Source organism: Heptranchias perlo, chromosome 4, assembly GCF_035084215.1.
Source record: "Heptranchias perlo isolate sHepPer1 chromosome 4, sHepPer1.hap1, whole genome shotgun sequence".
Taxonomy (NCBI): domain Eukaryota; kingdom Metazoa; phylum Chordata; class Chondrichthyes; order Hexanchiformes; family Hexanchidae; genus Heptranchias; species Heptranchias perlo.
The window spans coordinates 88,716,715-88,735,186 of NC_090328.1; the positions used below are offsets into that span (position 1 = coordinate 88,716,715).

Sequence of the window (18,472 nt, forward strand, 5' to 3'; positions counted from 1 at the left end):
AAGCGGTGGGGATTGTAGTTCAATGCACCAAGCCATTCCACTTAATTCAAACATTCTATGTAATTAAATTCCCAGAGATCTTTTTAATTAATAACTTTGATTGTGTTCAGGATCTGAGTCAGCTTTGTGAGAAGAGCAGGCCAAGATTATTTGTAAACCCTTGACAGACATCTCTGTAGTTATTGTCTACAGCATTTGCCTGTCTGTACTCAGCTCACTAGACAGTCTCAAGTCAGCAGGGGTATAAAGCTAATCAGTGAACTCTATGATAGCGAGCAGCCAGGCAAGAAGGAAGTGATTGTATTTCTGGGGTCAACGCTATGTTATGGTTGGTGCAGGTCTGTTGTTTTTTGACATTTTGATATTAGTCAAAGTTTGTAATTACCCTAAATAGATCATTTGTACCAATTATCGATCTTTTACCTGGTTTAAATACATTCAATAAATTTACCTCATGGTTTATAGTCTGAGCCACAGTCTAAAAGCGTTATTATTCTTCCTATCAACATTAAGGTACACGATATAATTAGTAAGCCTGAATACAGTGATAAGGGTTCTCTGTTCGACCTCTAGGTCTCGCTACATTTATCTAGACATTGGCAGGTAAAGACACACTCTGGTTTGTAGGGGATGCAAGGTCCGCTTATCAGGCACATGCATTAATTTTAACCCCAAAGAACGGGTGGGAGGTTAAAGTAGCAGCATTTTGAAGCACGACCGCAACCCAATTCCAACATACCCACTTGGGTTTAACCCAGGCGCGTTTGGATGCGCGTGCGCAACTGAAACCTGGAAGTCCCGTTCCCACTTAATGCCGGCCGGCGGATTGTTAAAGGGGCAATTTACCTCATTCAAATAGTTGAGGTACTTAATTTTTTGTGGATTCTAAGTTTAAGCGAATTTAACCTCCCCTGCACAGGTTTCCCATGGCTTCTCAATCTCATCAGTGAAACGGAGGCAAGATTCATGCAGAAGTTGGATTGGCCCTTTAAACCTATGAGTGACACATCTGAACAAAAGCTCAAGCATTGCAGCTGGTCTTCAGGCAAACGTTTAGCTGAGAGTTCTTCTAGTGTTGAGACTGAGGGGGTAAGGATGGGTGGGTTGGGGGCGGGTGGGAAGGTAAAAATTGTAAAAATGTAAAACCTGACCCCAACTCGCCTTGAACCCGCCCACTTCCAGTTTTAACGGAGGCGGGTCAGGGGGCTGTGACCAATCTGCTCACAGTGGTGAGTGCATAAAAGGGGATGTGAGGAAGTGCATAGATGCTGAAACTTAAGTGGGTGTGAGGAGTGATGTGATGGAGTAGGCGTGCCAACACAAAGTAAGAGGAGGTTGAATCAGCAAATGGACTCACTTTTTCTAACCTGTTTAGGTCATTAAAATGGTTCCTCCAATGCAGCCAAGATCTGGACATTGTGCCCCTTATGCTCACCTCTTCTGCCACCTTCAGCCACACCTTCTTGGTACTAGAATCAGGTTTCTTCCTCTGATCACTGGGTAGATGACCTCCCTCCTGCCTCTCGCAGCAGCCAGCAGTACTTCAAGTGACGCATCCGAGAACCTGGGTGCCATCTTTCCTCTCTATGCACCCATCGCTTCACTTTCTCTTTTCTCCTCCAAAATCCATTTTTGCATTGGCCCTTTAAATAGTGAGCTTCAGATCGCATCATGCGGATGCGCACTACGCCCGCTGCGCAGCTTGGAGACGCAAAACCCGGACGTAAAAATAATTGCCTTCAATTGAGTTGCGATCACAGATTCTGATGCGCTCACTTCACTTCTGGGTTTCCCACGTTATTATCTACCCAACCGCTGAGTATGCATAAAAATCATGCCTCTAGTTTCAAACCTCTGGATCTAAACCTGGACATAAGTGACAAACGAACAATCAACATCGGGGGAGGTTGCGATTGCGACTTTTGAGCAACTGTGAAGCTTGAGCATGCTCAGTTTGTGCACTTCTGTCTGTGTTGTGAAATTAGCTTCACAAATTTTCTTTTATGCTACACTTATATCAGTTCTGCTGCCAATGACAGCTCTAACTTCTGGTGCTCCACTGTGGTAAAAATGAGGCAGCACAACCATTTCCAGCAGCATGGAGAACTATCTCAAAAGGTGGCTCTTTCCTGTGCCAGCAGAGACATAGCACCATCATGCACACCTTCATGCAAACAGCCAACATCAGAGAAAGTCAAAGGCCAGAAAATTAAAAGTTACGATTTTGAGCAACTGCTACGCTTGAGCATGCTCCATTATTTTTGTATTTCTTTTTGTGCTCTGAAATTTGCCCACAGTGCAATGGGGCATATTCTAGAACACTGGGTGTCAACAAGTACAGAACCACTTCCAGTTAAAACAGTCCTGTACAAAATACATTTGGCATTAGTGGAACAGCACAGGGAGAGTAGCTGTGTCTCGAATTGTTTTATTTTGGTGTCTCTGCCTTGGAAATAGAGCAAAGATGGCAATCTGATTGCGAATCCATTATGAGACTGTTTTTGCTAAAAATGAAATGTAAGGGATGGAATATTTTTTGGGACAAATACTTCAGGATAATGCTAAAGTCAGACTTTATCCAAAAGGAATCCTTCAGTGGTTACTCTTCCATTATACACCTGCAGTTTTCTTAATAAATCAGCTTTCAATTATATATTTTACATTTTTAAGCCTTACTGTAGGTCTACTCAAGGTTGCACAGCAGGAAACCAGATACAATTTTACATTGTACTTCAGTACAAAATATTATTTCAGTAGCTGAACATCTTTTTATTAAAATGAAGAAACTGGCAATCATTCATGCATGACCCCCACAGCAGAAAGACGCTTTGCACCATTTGCCTGTCATTTCCACTACATGTACCGTAAGCAGCTTAGCACTAAATCAATTTAAAAAACTCAAGAAGTTAAATACATTATTATTATAATGGGATAAAAGGCAATGAATGCTGTGCAGCTCCATTAGGCTTCATTGTTAAGGAAAAAAAGCCAATTATCTGCAGCTGTCAACCGTAAAGACCTAGAACCATTTAAGCTAACATTAGCCTCCACCTGACTAAAACAGGGGGCAATTTCTTTTTTCTTAATAACGTAATTTCCTTTTGCTATAAAGCACAAAAAATACAACTAAATAACACTGGCTGCATGCTGTCACAAAACAGTTGATAAGAACGGATTATGCCGTAAAAGTTTCAAACCAGTTAGCTAATATGCACTTTGCTACAGGATCATACTTACTGTATAGAAGTGAGTTCCCCCCACCCCCATCCCACTGAGGGAAAAAGGGTGGGTGGGGGAAGAAAAATACATCATGAAGGATGGCTAGGGGTAGACTTTGGATACTAACTTATTTTTTAAAGAAAACCTAACCACCAGCAATGCAGTGCTGAGAACACTGTAGTAGCCAACAATAGCAACAAAACTACAACCAACATTGGTTGGCAAAGCAAAACGTTTATCAAGGGAAATAAACAAATTCAACCTCCTAGAAAGTACCTATAACATCAGTTCTGGTACAAACATACAGTTACATTTCACATTCCACAGATTCTGCTATTAAAGGTACTCCAATTTAACATCATACAGCAATTCAATAATCCTGGATAGACAGTGCACAAAATCCAACAAAGGTGAAAGAATTGACCACTGAACTCAAAAAACTCAGGGTGATTTTAATTTCCCCCATCAGTGGGAATGGAACAGGGGAGCAGTTAAAATGGAGCAGCTCCATTTCCCACTCCACTCCAACCGACCTGTGATTTTAACATCACTGGTTACGGTGGAAGATGAGGCTCCAGCTGGACTCCGCGAGAGCCTCATTAATAAATGCAAATTTGGGTCACATGACGTTCATGAAATTTTAACCCGCTCGAGTGTGGTGCCCACCACGGCCACCCTGCCAGGTGAACCTGTCGGGAAGCCAGCAAGGCTCACTAAGATAATTTAAAAAAAAATTTCCATAGTGATGCCCGATGAAGCAGGCATGCTTCTCCACAGTGCAGTGGTTGGATGTTGGTTTGTGCCTATGACCTCCCATATCACTAAGCTCTCAATTGAAGTTGCATTTCTTAGGTAAGATCAAGTGCTTCCTCACAAAGGGAAGAATACTTGGAAGGACAGTTAATCCTGGGGCATTGTTACACACCTCCTTGCAGCTCGCCCACAGAGACATTGAAAAGAAACTGAAAGCAGGTCACTCATCCTTTTGGCAGCAGGGTTATTTAATCAAAGGAGACCATGGGGGAAAAAAGGAGACAACAATTCCAAAAGTGGGGAGTTTGTACATTCACCAAAAAAAAATTCACAGCAGAAATCAGTAAAGCAGTTTTGTGTACTCACATTGTGACCTCTGCTTTGGGTTCTGGCACTAGAATCGGCAGAAACCTGGAGGATACATGGGGAATAAGAACAGATGTCAGCAATGGAAGCATACAAACTGCATTTATACAACAAATAATAATGCTGAGGAGAAAACATTTTAATAAGTCTTATTGTGCCACATGCAATCATATCATCTCCATCTGACAAAAGTTCACACCCAAAACATTAACGTGTTTTTTTCTACATGCTGAGAGACGTGCCATGTATTTTCAGAATTTTCTATTTCTTTTTCAGCTTTTTGAGTTTTTTCTCATCACCTCTTATTTAGAAGATAATAAAAGGCAAATACTGAAAGCTAAAAAAAAGTGAATCACTCAAGGGGTTAATAATTTCAACACACACAAACAGATTTCAAAACTTCTTCCTCCTCCACCAAAAAACATTGGTAATTTATGATTCACCCTTCTGAAATCAGTAAATGCAGCTCTCATTGTCATTAATCTCTTTAAAAATTATTGTACTACAGCAAAATCACTGGATAACAATAATGGATCGGTATCATTTTGGTTTTATTACATGATAGTTATTCATAACATTTTTTTTAAGCAATTTGCAATGCATTATAGAGGATCATTGGTAATGAAACTGTAAGTCAGATAAGGAATTTTTAGAAGACAGTAAATCAGAGATCAGGAGAATGGAACAAAATCTTCCAGAACTAGAGCACGAGGCTGTGCTCTTGCGAACAGGCTGCTTAAAATCAATTTAGCTTTGAGAAATTTATCAGAATTTTTATTGATCAAACAGCAGCATTGGAAAAAAAAATGTTCTCATATGCAAACATTTGATTTAGAATGTTTTTTGTTTAAACCCTCACCTATTCCTGCAATAAGAAAAATTAACTGCACTGCTACTAATTAATGCTGTCGTAATGCACATTGACCACCTACTTCAATTAAGAAAAAAAAGATTTTTTTTACAGCATTTCAACTCTTTGTATTGTAGCACAAGACTCCCAAACAGTCAGTTGAACTGTTTTATTTTTACATTATCCCCAAAGGGCTGGGACTGAGTAGGGTACATTCTGTAGGCACTGATCTCTCCCCATTACCTCACCCATGTGGGCATCCTTATTGTGGAAGCCTAGAAAGCAAGTGTCATCAAGCTATCTGATTGTGAGATGCATCACACCCAAACCTGTACTGTCCTTCACAATATCCAGACACATGCGCAATATCCAACAGGAGTCAATGGATAGCAATCTTTTTCCTTCACTAAACCAGAGACACAGAAGAGCAGTAGCTGGCCCAGTTCATATCAGCTAACGGAGCTGAATCCAAATAACGAATGTAGGACCTGCGATACTCTTGGTCAGCCTGGTTCACTACAACATTATGCAGTGCCTTACCCAACGAAGCCATCAGGAAAATTGATGGGTAAGTTACTGCTTGTCTACCAGCTTTTGGGTTGCCATTGTTCTTCTTTACATGTTGGGTTGGGGACACTGATTGATAGCTCTCAAAAACAGGTTTTAATGAAGAATGCAAAAGAAAGAATACATCCAGAAATTGAAATTGTTTTGAATGCTGTCCTGGAAATTCCTGATCGAACAAATCAAGTCTGGGGGGAGGGGGGAGGAAGAGAAAGAGAGGGAAGAGGAAAGGAGGCAAATTAACCAGTGGGAATGCGAGGTACAGATTAATTTCAAAACACCATGCTCCAAGAGGTTTTCAACTAAATTCCACCAATTTCTTCAATCTTTTACAATCATAGAGTCATAGAGTTATACAGCACGGATAGAGGCCCTTCGGCCCATCGTGTCCGCGCCGGCCATCAGCCCTGTCTACTCTAATCCCATATTCCAGCATTTGGTCCGTAGCCTTGTATGCTATGGCATTTCAAGTGCTCATCCAAATGTTTCTTGAATGTTGTGAGGGTTCCTGCCTCCACAACCCTTTCAGGCAGTGAGTTCCAGACTCCAACCACCCTCTGGGTGAAAAAGTTCTTTCTCAAATCCCCTCTAAACTTCCCGCCTTTTACCTTGAATCTATGTCCCCTTGTTATAGTACCCTCAACGAAGGGAAAAAGCTCCTTAGTATCCATCCTATCTGTGCCCCTCATAATTTTTTACACCTCAATCATGTCCCCCCTCAGCCTCCTCTGCTCCAAGGAAAACAAACCCAATCTTCCCAGTCTCTCTTCATAGCTGAAGCGCTCCAGCCCTGGTAACATCCTGGTGAATCTCCTCTGCACCCTCTCCAAAGCGATCACATCCTTCCTGTAGTGTGGCGACCAGAACTGCACACAGTACTCCAGCTGTGGCCTAACCAGTGTTTTATACAGCTCCATCATAACCTCCTTGCTCTTATATTCTATGCCTCGGCTAATAAAGGCAAGTATCCCATATGCCTTCTTTACCACCTTATCTACCTGTTCCGCCGCCTTCAGGGATCTGTGAACTTGCACACCAAGATCCCTCTGACCCTCTGTCTTGCCTAGGGTCCTCCCATTCATTGTGTATTCCCTTGCCTTGTTAGTCCCTCCAAAGTGCATCACCTCGCACTTTTCCGGGTTAAATTCCATTTGCCACTGTTCCGCCCATCTGACCAACCCATCTATATCGTCCTGCAGACTGAGGCTATCCTCCTCGCTATTTACCACCCTACCAATTTTTGTATCATCAGCGAACTTACTGATCATACCTTTTACATTCATATCCAAGTCATTAATGTAGACCACAAACAGCAAGGGACCCAGCACCGATCCCTGTGGTACCCCACTGGCCACAGGCTTCCAGTCACAAAAACAACCTTCGACCATCACCCTCTGCCTTCTGCCACTAAGCCAGTTTTGTATCCAAAGTGCCAAGGCACCCTGGATTCCATGGGCTCGTACCTTCTTGACCAGTCTCCTGTGGGGGACTTTATCGAAGGCCTTACTGAAATCCATGTATACCACATCCACTGCGTTACCCTCATCCACACGCCTAGTCACCCCCTCAAAAAATTCAATCAAATTAGTCAGACATGATCTTCCCTTGACAAAGCCATGTTGACTATCCCTGATTAATCCTTGCTTCTCCAAGTGGAGACTAATTTTGTCCTTCAGAATTTTTTCCATAATCCTTTCAATAATCCACCCTGTTTGGACAATAACAGTGTCAAGTACTGATTAATATAAAAATATAGCAAAAGCATCCTTTAAAAACAAGGATGTCTACCAATTGACTGAATTCGCAAGAGAAAAAGAACAAATTAGAAAAAAAAATTGTCATGGAAGCACCAGCTTAGTGTATGCTCTTGGAGAGGAAGCACTGTGTTTAGCTTCTGCATCACTCCTCCAAGTTTTAGCTGGTAATTCATATACAAGAGTTTTTTTATTGAAGGCTCTAGTGAATGAATCAATTACCTGGTGGCAACATGCTGCTAGAAATGCTAGTTTGCTCCCATAAGCCTCTCATCCAATGATCTAGACACTCCTCATGGGAAACAAATATTCACAGCCAAGAGGCTTAAACTCCATCAACGTAGACCTGTTATACCTGGATTCCAGGATAATATTTGCCTGTGGGAGATGGTTTCTAATTGGTAGAACTGAGGCCCAGATCACGTACAAATATTTGACTAAGTGCTCTGATTTGGACAAAAGCATAGAGTAACAGCACTTCAGAAATTTCTAAAATGACATCTACCAGTGATGAAGAATATACGAACATTTTTATGTTCAAATAACAATAACAACTTGCATTTATATAGCACCTTTAACAGAAGAAACTGTCTCAAGGTGCTTCACCAGAGCATTATCACACAAAAATTGACACTGAGACAAAGTAGGACACATTAGAAGGGGTGACTAAAACCTTGGTTAAAGAGGTAGGTTTTAAGGAGGAGAGAGAGCTGCAGAGACAGAGAGGTTCCTGCAGTTATAGGGAACCATCAGTTAATTGGTTATGCATTGTAGTGACAGAGTTTTCAACTCATCGGGCGTTCGCATACATTTTAGGCCGCACATATTCTAAACTCTTCTGCATGCACTTCTGTATGATTGGCCACTAAAATGGTCAAATCTCAAAGAAGTCACCATTCTCCCGCGATTTGGCCATTGAAATATTACATGCAGGTTCAGTTCTCCCTTTCACATGCTATTCAGCACAGCGATGACCAATACGTTAGCCACTAGCCACATGTGGCTAATTGGGAATCCAGATATGGCTAATGCATTTCTGATTAGTAAATAAAAAATTAGTAATAGACAACATTGCTGGGCACATGATCTCAATACTCATATTCATACAGACTGCAGCGTTTCAAGGCGGTGGCTCACCACCACCTTCTCAAGGGCAATTAAGGATAGGCAATAAATGCTGGACTTGCCAGCGACGCCCACATCCCATAAACGAATTTTAAAAAGTGTATGCATGTATACTTTAATTTTTTGGTACGCTTTTTGGTAAAATGGTAAGACAAAAAGCAGGGCGTGCATGTGTTTTTTGATCATTGTGAGTGCTTTACTTCCTTGGTTACTGAACGGTGGTAGATGTTTGTTAAATGAATATACACGAGAAGTGTATTTATCTGTACTCTGTGAGTGTATGCAAGGTGTTTCCTGCTAAAATTAGTGCATGTAGCTAAAACGGTTTTGCCGTAGCCACACCTGTGGCTAGTCAGAAATTTCTATTGGAAAACACCAGTTTTGGAGAACCTACATGTGCACTTGCAACATGTAAGCAAATTTGACCTACTGAATCCTGCTCTCCTACCATTTTGGTCAAAGGATCCCCCCTCCCCTCCTAACATCTATTTTAATATTCAGCTGAAGCGCCACTCCTATCTACTTTGGATTCTTTCTGTATCCAGTTTTGCCTTAACTCCTCTTCACTTTAGAAATCATGTTAGCTCAGTCGAATAACTTTTTTTCCAAACTTTGCTCTGTTCCCACTCCACCTTAACGTCCAACTGGTTTGTTTTGCATTATGTACCTCTGGCGAATGCAAAGGTATTTTTGTACTAACACAGAAAAGTGCAATATTTTCACTATGTACAATAGGTCCATGCAGGTCACTAAAGGCAAGAACATAAGAACATAAGAAATAGGACCAGGAGTAGGCCATACGGCCCCTCGAACCTGCTCCTCCATTCAATAAGATCATGGCTGATCTTCTACCTCAACTCCACTTTCCCACCAGATCCCCATATCCCTTGATTCCCTTAGAGTCCAATAATCTATCGATCTCAGTCTTGAATATACTCAACGATTAGCGTCCACAGCCCTCTGGGGTAGAAAATTCCAAATATTCACCACTCTCTGAGTGCAGAAATTCCTCCTCATTTCACTCCTAAATCGCCAACCCCTTATCCTGAGACTATGCCCCCTAGTTCTAGACTCTCCAGCCAGGGGAAACAGCCTCTCTGCATCTACCCTGTCAAGCCCTCTAAGAATTTTATACATTTCAATGAGAGTTCACCTCTCATTCTTCTAAACACCAGAGAATATAGGCCCATTCAACTCCATCTCCCCTCACAGGACAACCCTCTCATCCCAGAAATCAATCTAGTGAACCTTTGTGGCACCGCCTCTAAAGCAAGTATATCTTTCCTTAGGTAAGGAGACCAAAACTGTACAGAGTACTCCAGGGTGTGGTCTCACCAAAGCCCTGTACAATTGTAGCAAGACTTCCTTACTCTCATACTCCAAGCCCCTTGCAATGAAGGCCAACATACCATTTGCCTTCCTAAGTGCCTGCATGTCAACTTTCTGTGTTTCTTGGACAAGGATACCCAAATCTCTCTGAACACCAACATTTAATAGTTTCTCATCATTTAAAAAATACTGGGGGAAAATAAAAAAAATTGGATAAGGTCTATTATCGGGCGTAGTGAGCGCAATCCGCTATTAACCCGTGCCCGATGGCCCCTATGCAGGCAGCACATGAATTTCATGCACTGATGATGCACTGGAGGGCCTGGTGGAGGGGGTGGATGAAAGGAGGGCCAACATGTACCCATACGGTGACAGGAGACCTTCCAGACTCCAGCTCCGCAGGCATTGGGAGGCTGTGGCCCAGGAAGTGAATGCCAGGAGCACTACGCCATGCACGTGGGTGCAATGCTGAAAGGAGCTCAATGATTTGACACAAGTGGTCAAGGTGAGCGAATGCAAGTGTCAAGTGACATATCCTACCAACTGCACCATTGCTCCATGCATCACACCCCCGACACCCACCAACCAACACACAATGCTGCACTCAGCATGCTGCATCTCACTCACACATAGGGCTCGATTTTACAATGGTGGCGGGTTGGCAGCCGGGTGGGGGGGGAGCGGTGGGTGAAGATGCGCGTGGCAAACCGCCATGAACAAAACTTACCGTTTCCGACACGATCGCATGTTCATCGATGATGATTAACGTCCTCTCCGAGTTTCGTACCCGGCAGCTAGCCTGGTTGACAGGCTGGCTGCCGTCAAGAGCTGCAACGTGAGAGGGGAGGGGCGAGAAAGAGAGAGAGCAAGGCGTCATCTGGCACTGGAACGGAAGACCGGGGGGGGGGGGGGGCGCGGGGGGTAAGTGAGGGGGAGGGGAAGGGGAAGATCGGGGGGTGGAGAGGGAGACATTGGGGGGAGAGAAGTGGGGGACATCGGAGTGGGAGACAACGGACATCAGGGCAGGATTCATCACCTTCCCTCTGTTAAGAGGGAAGGTGATGAATCTGTTCCTCATCTGGTACTGTGTGTCTGTGACCTCTCTTAGGCAGCAGTGCACGGCATACTGTGAGATGTTGCACATGTTGCCAGCAGAGGCCTGAAATGATCCTGAGCCGTAGAAGTTCAACGCCACAATTACCTTCACAGCCACAGGAAACGCTGTCCTTGCCCTGTTTGGAGACTGCAGTTGTGACCGCACCAGTTGACAGATCTCCATCACGGCCTTCTTGATGAACCTCAGCCGTTGGGTGCAATGCTCCTCGCTCACGTTGAGGTAAGAGAATTGGTCCCAGAAGGCCCTCATTGGATACGGCCTCCTGTTCAGTGCCCTGTGCCTCCTCGTCCTCCCTTTCCTCACAGCTTAACATGCTGTGCATAGCCTCTCCGCATGCTCCCAGTCGTGCTCAATGTCCAGCGAGAGCCCTAGCAGACCACCATGGTTGCCAGGAATGTTGTTCAACTATGATTGTAACTTTCCGAACCATAAGGCAGTACCTACCAAACCACTCTCAAATGTACTCTAGCAACTCTCAATAAGTATAGGGAGCTTCAAAAAACGCTTCCTATTCCACCAGCAGCAGAAGTAATAATCCAGCAACTAACCTGCAACACCTGGTCCCTTTAAATAGCGCTAGTGGGGGTCCTCCAGTCACTCTAAGACATGGATTAAGACTGTGCGTTGAGTTGAGCATTAAGGTCCAAAACGGTGTCTATCACTTTAAATCAGCAATGCACACTGTACGCATTTTCTCCCTACTTTACATGCTGCCGGCGTTCAGTATTTGCGCATGCGCTAACAACTATACCAAGATGGCGTCCGGTGCTCGTCACGCTGGAAACGTGCATGCGCAGCCAAGGTGCCATCTTGGCACTTCGGGAGGCCGCATAGCGCCGAATCAACAGGCACTACACGGCCCAATTTCTAGCCCATTGTTTTTTTTCTATTCTTCCTACCAAAGTGAATAACCTCACATTTCCCCACATTATACTCCATCTGCCATCTTCTTGCCCACTCACTTAACCTGTCTCTATCCCTTTGCAAACTCTTTGTGTCCTCCTCACAGTTTACTTTCCCACCTAGCTTTGTATCATTAGCAAACTTGGATACATTACACTCGGTCCCTTCATCTAAGTCATTAATGTAGATTGTAAATAGCTGAGGCCCAAGCACTGATCCTTGAGGCAACCCACTAGTTACAGCCTGCCAACCTGAAAACGACCTGTTTATTCCTACTCTCTGTTTTCTGTCCGTTAACCAATCCTCCATCCATGCTAATACATTACCCCAACCCCATGAGCCCTCACCTTGTGTGTGGCACCTTATCGAATGCCTTTTGAAAATCCAAATATACTACATCCACTGGTTCCCCTTCATCTACCCTGCTGGTTACATCCTCAAAAAACTCCAACAGACTTGTCAAACACGATTTCCCTTTCATTAAACTATGTTGACTCTGCCAAATCATATGATTATTTTCTAAGTGCCCTGTTACCACTTCCTTAATAATGGATTCCAGCATTTTTCTGACGACTGACGTTAGGCTAACTGGCCTGTAGTTCCCTGTTTTCTCTCTCCCTCCTTTCTTGAATAGCAGTGTTACATTTGCTACCTTCCAAACCACTGGGACTGTTCTAGAATCTAGGGAATTTTGGAAGGTCACAATCAACGCCACCTCTTTTAGAACCCTAGGATGTGGTCCATCAGGTCCAGGGGATTTGTCAACTTTTAGTCCCATTAATTTCACCAGTACTTCTTCTTTACTAATATTAATTACTTTAAGTCTCTATTGAGTGACGAAAGCCATGATGCAACAGCGGCCAAACCAAAATGTGACCAAGATCACAAATTAGGTCAACAAATTCATCAGATATTAAATCCTTGCAATAAATTACAGGCCTGATCCTTCTCGAAGGATTCTTCTATACTTTATATCCCAAATCCATGCAATCGAATCAAAGATTGGGGTGCAGGTAAAAAAAATTAAAATGATATATACTCCTTTAAAATGAACCCTCAGTGACGTATGTCCTGGCATCAAGTGGGTACATGGTCCCCTGGACAAACAGTGATTTTTTTTAAACAGTAAAAATGATGCACTCTGATTAATTTTACATGTTTGTACTACATAGGTGATACATTTTTAATGTGTGAATAAACACATTTGTCAATGTATATAAGGCCATCCATTGAGGGTTATAAGGACAAAGGGCATTTTTACTATGAAAGCTCATCACTTTTGAATTCAATCATTTTTAATAAACAGTTCCAATATTTTGAGAAATCCTCAATATAACTATTCAACTTGTATAATTATGACCAGTTGCAACACTGTTACACATAAAATGTACTCCATGTAATTGAAACACATGTAAGGTTATCAAATTATATAACCACATCTCCCAAAGGCCTGCTTAGCTAAAATGCTCTTGCTGCACAGTTTTCTTCACATGGGCAAGTACTGAAAACTACGTGGTCATCGTACATGACTGTCCACCATGACAGTTACCTGGTTTCTGCCCCAAATGAAATTAACCCAGTACTAAACCTAACACTAATTCTATTCTGTACCATCTGTTCCTAATCATGTTTCTGTTGGTACGATCAGCAGATCACTGGTATTGAAACAGAGGAAAAATGCTCACTTAAAGAAGTGCGCAAATCAACACACTTCTTTGAGCTGATTTTTCCCCTCAATTTCAAAATTAATAATCCACCTGATTACATCAGCAAAAAAAAAGTACAAACATGCCTATGTCCATGGTCCCAGAAATGTCTCAGTTTGCATCATGAACCCCAAAACTTTCAGGGACCTAAAGTAGCCCTAGACTGACTGGTTGATTTGGTTGCACTTTCAGCGATATCTTGACTCAAATTTTTCCTGCGGTTAGATGATCTGTACTGTGAACTCAATTCTCAAATTCATCATAATTGGGCAGTTATAATGCAGATGCTGTGTTGGTGAAAGTGGTTTTCCCTTTGCACCAATACAAGAACCATAGTATAACCTGCAACATAAAACAACCTCAAGGTTCAATGGGTAAGTGCACCAGATGGCATGGTACTGAGCCAAATGGATCAGTAATGTCCATGTCTGATTTGTGGTCTTGATTGAGTTTATTGATCTCAAGGATGCTGTAATTTGGTTCAGTATCCCTGGATTTGGGGAGGGGGCACAGAGGAAATCAGGCAAGGCTCTCACTCATGATTGTGATCCAGGGAACACTGATGGAAAGCACATGTGTATGGATGTCAGATAATGCCAGAATTGGGTCCGGCTTTGATATAACTGATAAACAGCCTACAAACAATCACTGTCTAGGCATGAAGAATGTCCACTTAGAGAAGACAATGGAGAGCTGCTGGCAACATGGAACTGTACCCCAAAATAAGTTAACCACTTGAAAAATAAAGGGAGAAACCACAGAGTTGAAATGACTGCAGTATAACTATGCTGGAGTTACTTTGATTCGACATTTTCTAGCAGTGTGAGACTACTTGATGCTAGGAATGTTAGTACTGACAAGTGAAATATTTGTCCACTTTTAGCACCAAGTGTCAGCAACAAGCACCCCAAGTCAGGCACAACACACCAGATGCAGAACAAAGCTCCCTCTTTGCTACATCAAGTCCTAAAACAATCACAGAATTGTATCCTCTACTGCACAATTGTCACAATCCCATTTTCCACATCAGTCATCCTGATGGCACTTCGCAACCAAATGTACGCTGTGGATCAGTGGTTTTCAAACTTGTTAGTGTTTAGAACCTCCTACAAATATTGAAAAACACCGAGCGATCCCTTATCCTAACTACCGAAAGGCAAAAAAGTAGTATAATTGTAGAAGATGTCTATTAGTATGCAACAACCAAAACAACATGCTAGTAAGTCAGTGCAGAAATCTGATCTTGGACAGACAGAAATTCGATTACCTTGATGACTCCAGTTTAAAGGCCTATGGTGTGGACTCACATTAATTAACAACAGAGTTTAAGCTGCTGAAATTCATTATAGGCAAAGAGCAGATATCTCAGAAGTGAAAGAGCTGTGTGCTAACACACTATGCCATCTTGTCCTTCTGGTGTTTGGTTTTTAAACAAAAAAGATAGTAATTTAAAAAGAAATTAAAATGAAAAGTTGCCATTTTTTTCAATATTGATCCATTTACTAGTATTTGAACATAATTTATAGTCACAATTTACTCAATAATACATAATAGAGACTATACAGACCAGAAACTAGTTAATTGTTCAACTGCAAAAAAACTTGTACTACTAGAAGGTTCCATAACATCATGTTAAATATCTTCAGCTCCTATATCACAACTAACATTAATACCATGGCCTAAGATACCAAGTCATGCTGCTTTAATGTCACAAATATAAGCTCAACAATTTCCATTTATATAGCACCTTTAATATATAAAAAAAATCCTAAGGCACTTCATAAATAGGTTTATGGAAAACATGCTGAGCTAGGAAATGAGAGAATAGAAGGGGTGATCAAAAGCTTGGTTGAAAAGATGGAAATTGGAGGTTTTTAAAAAGAGAGAGGTGGAGAAGTGGATGGGTTTAGGGGGAATTCCAGAGTGCATATCCCTCCCTCCCTTTGCTCCACCATTGGCAACAGAGCCTTCAACCCATGCACAAGAGATCGAGGTCAGAGGAAATAGGAATTTGGGGGAGTGGATATATGGCTAGAGTAGGTTGCAGAAATAGGATAGGGTGAGGCCATGGGGCGATTTAGAAACTAAAGTTTTAAACTTGAGACACTGGGCGACAGAAGACGTTAAGAGTTAATCACATATTATGGATTAAAGTCACAAATATAAGTCAGCGAAGTTTGGGGCAATGGGCAGGCAGGACTTAGTGCAGTACAGGCTACATACAGCAGAGTTTTAGACAAGTTGGATTTTACAGAGGATAGAGGAAAGCAGGACAGCACTGTAGTAGTCGAGTCTGATGTTAACAGAGACATGAATAAAAGTTTCATCGCCAGAGAAGCTAAGGTACAGATGGAGGCGGGCAATGTCATCGAGGTGGAAGAAGCAGTTTTATAATAGAGTGTATAGGTGCCAAATTTCCACTTAAGATCAAACAGGACACTTAAATCTGTGTCCTCTGTTTACCAGCCCTTCTGCCACTGGAAACAGTTTCTCCTTGTTTACTTTATCAAAACCCTTCATGATTTTGAACACCTCTATTAAATCTCCCCTTAACTTTCTCTGCTCTAAGGAGAACAACCCCAGATTCTCCAGTCTCTCCACATAACTGAAGCCCCACATCCCTGGTACCATTCCAGTAAGTCTCCTCGGCATCCTCTCTAGGGCCTTGACATCCTTCCTAAATTGTGGTGCCCAGAATTTGACACAATGTGCATGATTTTAGCCTGGTGGCAGGGGTGGTGTGTGGAACACCTAACATGAAACCTGCAAGAATGGGTTTCCTGGACGATTCTGATGGAAGGATGTTGTTTTTTTTCTTTTTTTGCTGGATTCCCGCTCGACATGCCAGCCTGATTCACTGATCAGATAAGTGTTAGATTGGGGGGGATGGGGGGAGGTGGTCAGTCATCGGGGTGGCGGTCAGTCATCGGGAGGGGGGTCAGGGACAGGGGTCATCGTAGGTCGGAGATCGTAAGGAGGGGGTTGGTGATCGTGGGGGGGGGAAGGGGTTGGAGATCGTAGGGGGAGGGGTTGGAGATCGTAGGGGGAGGGGGTCGCTACTGGTAGGTTTGTTGAACCTGGGGGAAGCACTTCTGCTCCTCTGGGCCACAAGCTGTGTTACAAAAGTACTTACGTGCAGTTTCGGACCTTCTCGCCTCCTCTCGCGTGACATGAAGGGGAAGGCCTGGGAATCCTGGCCCCCAGGAGGTAAACATTTGAAAAGCTTTGAAACTGGAGGCCCGCAGCCTCCTTAAAAGCTTTTAATGTCCGACCCACCTCCTGAGAGCGGTTTGGTTGCTCACCCCTCGTCCCATCCCCATGAAAAACGGAAATGGGTGAGTTGGAGGCGGGTTTTAGATTTTTGCAATTGTTCCTGTCCCACCGCCCCCAAACCAACCGTTTTTCCAGGCTAAAATCATGCCCAATACTCCAGCTGGGGCCTAATCAGTGATTTATAACAGTTTAACATAACCTCCTTGCTTTTGTTCTCTATCCCTCTGTTTATAAAGCCAGGGTTGTTTTTTAGCAGCCTTCTCAACTTGTCCTGCCACCTTCAAAGATTTGTATATGTACACCCCCAGATCTGTCTGTTCCTGCAGCCGCTTTAAAATTTTACCATTTAGTTTATATTGTTTCACCTCATTCTTCCTACCAAAATGCATCACTTTACACTTCTCTGTGTTAAATTGCATCTGCCATTTGTTTGCCCATTTCACCAGTCTGTCTATGTCCTCCTGAAGTCTGTTACTATCCTTCTCATTTTGTACTACATTTCCGAGTTTCGTGACATCTGCAAACTTTGAAATTATGCCCTGTATACCCAAGTCTACATCATTAATATATATCAAAAAGAGCAGTAGTCCGAATACCGACCCCTGGGAAACACCACTGTAAACTTCCCTCCTGTCTAAGAAACAACTGTTCACTACTACTCTCTGATTTCTGGCTCTGAGACAATTTTGTATCCACGCTGTCAGTATCCCGAATTGGCTCCACCCTTCCTTTGACTACCCTTTTACTATTTATATGTTTATAAAAGACTTTTGGGTTCCCTTTTATGTTACCTGCTAATCTATGCTCAAACCCACTCTTTGCCTCTCTTACTTGCTTTTTCAGTTCATCTCTGTACTTTCTGTATTCAGCTTGGTTCTCTTTTGTATTATGACCCTTACATTTGTCATAAGCCTCCTTTTTCTGTTTCATTTTAATCTTGTCATCCAGGGAGCTCCAGGTTTGCATGCCCTTCCTTTCCCCTTAGTGGGAATGTGTCTAGTCTATACCCAAACTATCTCTTCCTCTGGTTCTACTGTTCTGGACAAGGTGAGAACACTGTTATTTCCTCAAAGAACTAGCATAGGGCTTGGATGCTGAATACTTTGTATGTCAGCATGAGGTCGAACATTGAAAATGGAAAAAAAATCATGCAATAGATGAAAAAAAAATCACACTCTGCCACTGACCCCGCCAAATTCCTGGTCAAGTGAAACAATCTGTATGTGAGTGACTATTCCATTGCCTGTGTATAGTCGTAGGGGAGGAGAAGTATACAGTGCTACGTGGGGAGAGGAACAGCATCACTCACATGGCTGAGACAATGACATCATCACTTACTGTGACTCACCCTTACTGTAACTCACCTCATCTGTGTGGCGTGAAACAACACAGCATTACGAATGAATGGAAAACCACATTTTAAAAAAAATCTTGCCTGAAATTGGTTTATTGTTGAAAACCAGAATCTGGAGCAGTTCAAAGTTTCCCAGTAAAATGAAATTAAATGTCATTC

The 18,472-nt window shown here is 42.6% G+C and overlaps 1 protein-coding gene across 1 annotated transcript in view; it reads right to left on the reverse strand.

Annotated features, from left to right (window-relative positions):
• The window catches only part of rfx3 (regulatory factor X, 3 (influences HLA class II expression)), a 371,090-nt gene that overhangs the window by 255,272 nt on the left and 97,346 nt on the right, over positions 1-18,472 (reverse strand). Inside the window, exon 2 of the mRNA XM_067983285.1 lies at positions 4,339-4,383. The gene's annotated coding sequence lies outside the window, so the exon portion shown is untranslated. The remainder of the gene's footprint in view (positions 1-4,338; positions 4,384-18,472) is intronic.